This window comes from Acipenser ruthenus, chromosome 1 (assembly GCF_902713425.1).
Source record: "Acipenser ruthenus chromosome 1, fAciRut3.2 maternal haplotype, whole genome shotgun sequence".
Classification (NCBI taxonomy): domain Eukaryota; kingdom Metazoa; phylum Chordata; class Actinopteri; order Acipenseriformes; family Acipenseridae; genus Acipenser; species Acipenser ruthenus.
In genome coordinates this window covers 68729639-68737538 of record NC_081189.1, presented here as the reverse complement: position 1 = coordinate 68737538, position 7900 = coordinate 68729639, and positions in this window count along the sequence as shown.

Sequence of the window (7900 nt, the reverse complement as noted above, 5' to 3'; positions counted from 1 at the left end):
TGAATAGATTCAATTCTTTTAGCCTGCCTGCATACGACATGCCTTTTAAACCCAGGATAATTCTGGTCGCTTTTCTTTGCACTCTTTCTAGAGCAGCAATATCCTTTTTGTAACGAGGTGACCAGAACTGAACATAATATTCTAGATGAGGTCTTACTAATGCATTGTACAGTTTTAATATTACTTCCCTTGATTTAAATTCAACACTTTTCACAATATATCCAAGCATCTTGTTGGCCTTTTTTATAGCTTCCACACATTGTCTAGATGAAGACATTTCTGAGTCAACATAAACTCCTAGGTCTTTTTCATACATTCCTTCTTCAATTTCAGTATCTCCCATATGATATTTATAATGCACATTTTTATTGCCTGCATGCAGTACCTTACACTTTTCTCTATTAAATGTCATTTGCCATGTGTCTGCCCAGTTCTGAATGCTGTCAAAATCACCTTTGCTGCTGCAACAGTGATTGCCACTCCTCCTATTTTTGTGTCGTCTGCAAATTTAACAAGTTTGCTTACTATACCAGAATCTAAATCATTAATGTATATTAGGAATATCAGAGGACCTAATACTGATCCCTGTGGTACACCACTGGTTACCTCGCCCCATTTTCAGGTTTCTCCTCTAATCAGTACTTTCTGTTTTCTACATGTTAACCACTCCCTAATCCATGTGCATGCATTTCCTTGAATCTCTACTGCGTTCAGTTTGAGGATTAATCTTTTATGCTGGACTTTGTCAAAAGATTTGTCAAATGCAACAGTCGAATGTTAAAAACTAGCATCAAACATTAAATATGAGCTTTATACATTCAATGTGCCTTTTATCCATTCGGTGTGCATTTTGTCATGTGATGTGCTTTTTATCCATTCGATGCATGCACTTGCAAACTGTCAATCAATCCCATCCGCCCCGCCCATTCCCACCCCTTCCACATCGGGGATATCGGTGTTCCTCCTTGTTACCTGTTAACCTATGCAGCCAATGAGAGGCTTTGATTTTCAAACTGAAATAGGGTAGCTGTCTTGTGCCGTCTGTAGAAATTTAAAAGGGTCTTGTAGTTTTACCTGTTTTGTATGTAAAAAGTGTTTTTTTTACAACGGTTTTTATTTTATTTTATTAGGTTCACATGGCTGAAGCTGCTAGCCCCGATGTAGCGACCGAGCTACAGAACTACGCTCAACAAAAAATTAATCTAGAAAGAAATATGCTAGAAACTAATACCAGTGATGATACCGTTTTGTACATTTTAGAGTGGCTTCAAAGTACTTTGATTAATTCAGAAGCAAGCGGAATTTATGCGAACAGCCCGCAGTGGCGGATCTAGCCTTGTAGCTTGACTGGTTCACTAAATTCTTCCAGTTACATAAAAGGTTCCACAAATTATTTTCAAGCAAATTTAAGTAACATACTAAGAGTAAATCTACAAGCAACACTTGGAGTTATTCAAATAGGAAAATAAATATATTTTAACTTACATTCTTCCTGCTTAGGTTTCCTTGTCCTGGAGTATGTTGATTAATTCCAGACGGCTTGGATGGTGTCTTGCAAACATATCCATTATTTGTACTAAATTGATGTCCATGTCATAATGGACATGCATGAGGACCAAACCTGTCAGTCTTTCATTACTCATGGTACTTCTCATGGATGTCTTAAGCATCCTAATTGCTGACACTGATCTCTCACACTCACATGTTGTCACAGGGAAGGAACCTCAAGACCTTAAGCGCCTTGCTGATGTTGGGGTACATCACTGAATCACAGGCCTTTAATGTGTCTGACACAGTACTTGGTCTTTTAAAGCCTTGTCTGTCGACTTTAAGCCAGTGGTGCTCCCAAAGCATTAACTCTGCCTCAAGGTTGGACAGTGCTGGAAGATGATGTTCATATTTGTGGCACAACTGCTTGGCTGCTTCTTTCCACTCTTCACACATCAGACTGGTTATTAATGAGAAACCCTATATGGCACATTCCTATCCATGGAAACATTTGCTGTCTAATTCAGAGATAAGCTGATCTAGGAAAGAAATTGTGGCAGACTTTTTAAAATATTCTTGTGGTGTTTCTGCTTCTGTGTTACATCTGTGTGTCTGTCTCCCACAAATTCTAGACTGGGTAACTACTGTTCCAATCTTCTCAGCCAGATTACTTGCTGAAGTAAACCAGGCTGCATGGTGAAAATCAATGTTTACTCTTACATCTAATATGGTGGATTTAATATCCTCAATACTGGAATAGGCAGTGGTTATATCCAGTGAAGAGCTCTGTAACTTGGTGGTGATGCCACTAGTAAAAGCTAGATATTCTCGTGCCACAGTGCCATGATGCATTCAAAATTCACCATTGAATAGTAAAATCCACTGGTTTTAGATTTGGGCTCAGCATTCCACTCTTGGTCTCCACTTCCTTTGATACAGTCCATAGTATTTAGTATTGATTCGTAGTGTGGAAAACACTTCTTTGGCATTCAGTCTTTGAACCTGTTTAGTTTGGCATACATCAAGAATTTTATTTAGTTTCGAATTTGGCAGCAATTCCTGTATTCTTTCCTGTAGAAGGGACTGACGCTCACCAATTGAATCCATCATGTGTTTAATGCTTTGAACTTTGCAAGTCTTAACTACACAAAGGTCCAGCTGATGGGATGAGTGTATAAAGCATGTGGATACTGATTCCCAATGAGTGCTGAGGCAGCTTTTTTTCTTGTCTGACATGCTTCCAGCTCCATCATAGCATTGACCTACACAGCATATCATGTCCAGGCCAAGATTCCTAATTATTTTTAAAATCAAGTTTGCAACTACTTGCCCTGAGACACCATCTTCACACTCCCAAAATCTCCCAAAATGTTTTCTGAGATCATTGTTTTAGTCAACATAGCATAAAACAAGAGGCAGTTGCTATGTGTAGCTGGAATCAGTGGCTTCGTCAGCAAGAATTGAGAATGGGCCACACTGCTGTATATCACTGACAATTTTTGTTTGAATCCAAGATCCTCACATTCTAATGATTTCATTTTGTATTGTGGACTTGGACTGACTGATACTTGGCATTCTTCTTGGCTGTTTTGAAGTGCTCCTCCAAGACTGTGTCACCTGCGTCAAGTTTAGCAGGGCATGGGAATTCCCAGTATTGCTTGATGCATTCTCTGCATCACATGTTGCATCATCTCTGTGATCCCTTAAAGATACATTTTGTTTGCCACAATCACTGTTTTCACTACATACTTAAGCGTCTGTCTGTTTTTTTTCCACTCTTTCTCTATAAGATGTATTCAACTGCTGATGTACAGGTGTTTTAGTGTGTTGCATCACATATATGAAATCATTGCCAAATATTACTGCTGCTTTGTGGAATTCTGATTTTTCTTGGTGTTGTTTCAGTTTTGTAACTGCTGATCCCCATATTTGTAAAGGACATGTGTATAACTTTTCAAGTTTCTCTGCATTATTTCTTGTTTTTCTGCCAAAAAATCACACAATATTTGCAATAGGCTCCATCATCAACTGCTGAATAAAGAAACCAAGGAAACTGTGTAAGCCATTCCCTTGTGAATGACCTCACTTTGTTGTCTGATGTTTTCTGCTTTGGGAATTCATATTTCTCATGAGGCTGCCATGACTGCATGAAAAGCTCATGTCGCTTTGCATCTATCCAAGTTTGTGTTTTTATAGTCCAATGTAATTTGGATGGCTATTCTCATCATCTAATTCGGCAAAGACGAAAGTTTGTTTTTCTTTTGTTTAATTCTATTATATATTTATTTTATAAAAACATTTTAGTAAATTATACAGGTAATGGACAAAAAATGGAAACACCTGGGTAAATGAGGGACACCAAGTATATTGAAAGCAAGGGCTTCCACACAGGTGTGGCTCATGTGTTAATAATGCAAATAACATCCCAGCATGCTTAGGGTCATGTATAAAAATGCAGGACAGGCCTGGTTGCCTATAATTATGGCTAGCATGGCTGCAAGAGGAGACCTCAGTGACTTTGAAAAAGGGGTGATTGTTGGGGGTGACCAAGATAGCTCAACTTGCTGATGTTCGGGCAGCAGTGTGGAGTAGTGGTTAGGGCTCTGGACTCTTGACCGGAGGGTTGTGGGTTCAATCCCCAGTGGGGGACACTGCTGTTGTACCCTTGAGCAAGGTACTTTACCTAGATTGCTCCAGTAAAAACCCAACTGTATAAATGGGTAATTGTATGTAAAAATAATGTGATATCTGTATAATGTGAAATAATGTATAATGTGATATCTTGTAACAATTGTAAGTCGCCCTGGATAAGGGCGTCTGCTAAGAAATTAATAATAATAATAATAATAATAATGTTGGGGGTGACCAAGACAGCTCAACTTGCTGATGTTGGGGGTGACCAAGACAGCTCAACTTGCTGATGTTTCACGAGCAACTGTGTCTAAGGTGATGTCAGCATGGAACTCTGAGGGAAAGACATCATCAACAAAGGGCAACAGTGGGCGGAAGCGCATACTCCAGGATCGTGATATCCGTGCATTAATTCAAAGTGCAAGGCAAAACAGGCGAGCAACTGCAGATCAATTGACTGCAAATTTCAACCTGGGGCGCGAGCAGCCAGTTTCATCAAAAACGGTCCACCGAGAACTCCACAGAGCGGGATACCATAGTGGCCCAATGCCCTATTAAGTGACTTTACATTGGTGTTTCCATTTTTTGTCCACTACCTGTACAGCTCATAATGGCAAGCAGCTGGGTATTGTTTTTTGTGAGGGCAACATTCTTTCAGTGCACTTTCACTAAAAAAATACATAAATAAAAATGCCATCAGATTTACAGTATATATTTTATTTTAAAAAATAATAATAAAATCAAACATAAGCATTTTATTTTTACCATATATTTTTACATATTATAATTTGTGGCAGTGTTAAAAAGTATAACACTGTAAGGATGTGTGAGAAAACCACGGTCATTTCACCCTTAACATATTCCAAAATAGTGTTTAAGCTTTAAATCTAAATCTAAAATAATATGTAAAAATGATAAAAAGCCAAATATCAATAATATGCCTAAACATTATTTGCCGGGGAATCTGTCTTGAAAAGCGATGCTGAAGCTGACACCCTGGGATCCTTCAAGAAGCTGCCTGATGAGATTCTGGGATCAATAGGCTACTAACAACCAAATGAGCAAGATGGGCCGAATGGCCTCCTCTCGTCTGTAAACTTTCTTATGTTCTTTTGTTCTAAAGAAAGAAAAAAAATCCCAATAAGTACATGCTTGAGCCCAATGTAGTTACATCAATTATTAATAATACAGCACTATTTTCTTCTAGTCTAATCAGCTAATACATTGGCGACTGCATTTTTTTAAAACTAATTTTACGGTTTCATTTCAGGTACATATGACTTAATAGCTTAAAACCTTAAAGGCGTAAAGCAGTGTAATATGTTTTTTTGTCCAGGAGTGCGTTCAATAGCCAGCGTGCCACAGTAACGTTTTCCAGGGAACTCCCTCTTAGCCGAGAGCGCTTCAGCCTGAAGACTAGGAGCTGCCCACCTTGCTGCTACCTCGTATGAACAAGTACACACGTTCTCATTGCTTGAACTCATTGATTGCATCATGCTCGAGATCCAGATATTTTCTACAGCTGGCCAATCAGTTCCACTTTCTCAGACTACAGGAAAGAAGAAGCGAGAACATGAAACAAAGCACCGGCGCAATATTGTTTTTAGGAACGCTCCATATTCAAATTGTTATTTAATTTAAAATAAATTAATAAAACGTCTCAAATGTCGACAGTTCAATTGAGTTATATTTAATATAAAACTTTTTACATACGAAATAGGTAAAACAACAAGACCCTTTTTAATTTCTACAGACGGCACAAGACAGCTACCCTATTTCAGTTTGAAAATCGAAGCCTCTCATTCGCTGAACAGGTTAACAGGTAACCAGGAACACCGATCCCCCCGATGTGGAAGGGGTGGGAATGGACGGGGCGGATGGGATTGATTGACAGAATGGATAAAAAGCACATCGAATGACAAAATGCACACCGAATGGATAAAAGGCAAATTGAATGTATAAAGCACATATTTAATGTTTGACGTTAGTTTTTAACATTCAACTGCTGCATTTAACATTCGACGGTAGTATTTAGCATTCTATACTTGTATTTAATATTTAATGTTGCATTTATTATTTTATATTAAAATGTAACATTTGATACATTAATATTTAATGTTAGTATTTATTATTTTATGCTAAAATTCAATATTCGATACTTGCTTAAATTTAACATTTAATGAATTGTCATTCATTATTTAATCTGTGTTACTTTCACCTCCCATAGTTTTGGGAAAGATCATACACCATATCATTGCTTACTTCTTCAAAACTAAACTTTATTAGGTTTTCCAGGTTAGGGTACAGAAACATAAATACAATATCTTCCATTATATTTTAATAGCTGCTCCAGTTTTCTAGTAACTTCTAACTGGTTCCCCATTCTTGTGTTTAGGATCAATTGATTATTCATTTGGAGCCACTGAATATCCAAATTGCGTAACACAGACACATAATACAGCGTAAATATGTTCTGCCTCATACACATTTAGTTGTGGAAAATGGCTGCCTTACCAAGAGGCCTTAGAAGTTTGTTTTTATTATTATTATTATTATTATTATTATTATTATTATTATTATAACAAAAACAAATTTGGACCTTCATAGGGACACCAAAGAAAATGTATTGAACATTTTCAAATATTAATAGAGTATTTCTAAATATTAATAAAACCCAGTTACTCAGCACATTAAATATATATGTATATATTCATGTTTGGTAATGATTTTAAAATATTTGAACATTTAGTCATCATAAATATTAATAGTTTTTCAATACTTGAAATTAATATGTTTTTAATAAATATTAATAAAGTGCTATTTCAGATATTTATCAGTATTTGTTCACCCAACAAAAAAATGTAATTATGCAGTGTAATAATTTTTTTGCAACTTGCTATGTTTTGTATATATTGAGTGGCAATAACTTTTTGAACCACCCTCTTACACCTCTTCCTTTACAATATTAATTTGTTATGAAAAAGTTATTCCTGACATGTGTTGTGGAAAATATAAATGTAGGTACATTAAGAAGTTCTGGGTAAAACGTATTCCACTATAGCGTACAAAATGCCATTGACGAGAGGAATTTGAGAGACTTCAATGTTGTTTAATGCCAAACGACAGGGGAAGATGCAGAATTGCTGGGTGAGGATATTCTTGGCTTGTTTTTTTACTTACTTGGGCTACGTACCTGCTACTACATTTCTTTGCATCTCTGAATAAATAACCGTTCGCCCATCAAAAATATCTAAATGGCCACAACAGCTGTGGTACACCAAAATGTTATCCATTTTCTAGGAACAAATGACTGAGGTAAAAAAAAAAAAAAAAAAAAAAATGTATGGATCACTTTAACCCACCCAAACTGCTTGCTTACCAAAGATCTTGGTATCCCTGAATAGTGGAACGTCCACCTCTTCGAAAATAGGCAACATATTGCAATAAGCAAGATGTCCCATACCTGCAGTGGCACGTCAAATGCCTGCAACCAATACAGAATGACGGGTGAGACACTGGTTCTTTTTCAACATACCTGGCTTTCTGCAATTGTGACAGCCAACACAGGCATCACATTGGGGATGGGTTCAACATTCAAATATGAAAAAAAAACATTTTCACATCAGCTTATCTAATAAGACTTCAATAAACATTCTCAATAACTTGAAAACAAATGTATAAAAAGGGTGCCCAGGTAACTCAGCAGGTGTCATTGATTGGCTGTATAACACATCTGAGCACCCAGACTAGTTTTTTTAGGGCACAGATACATTACATTATC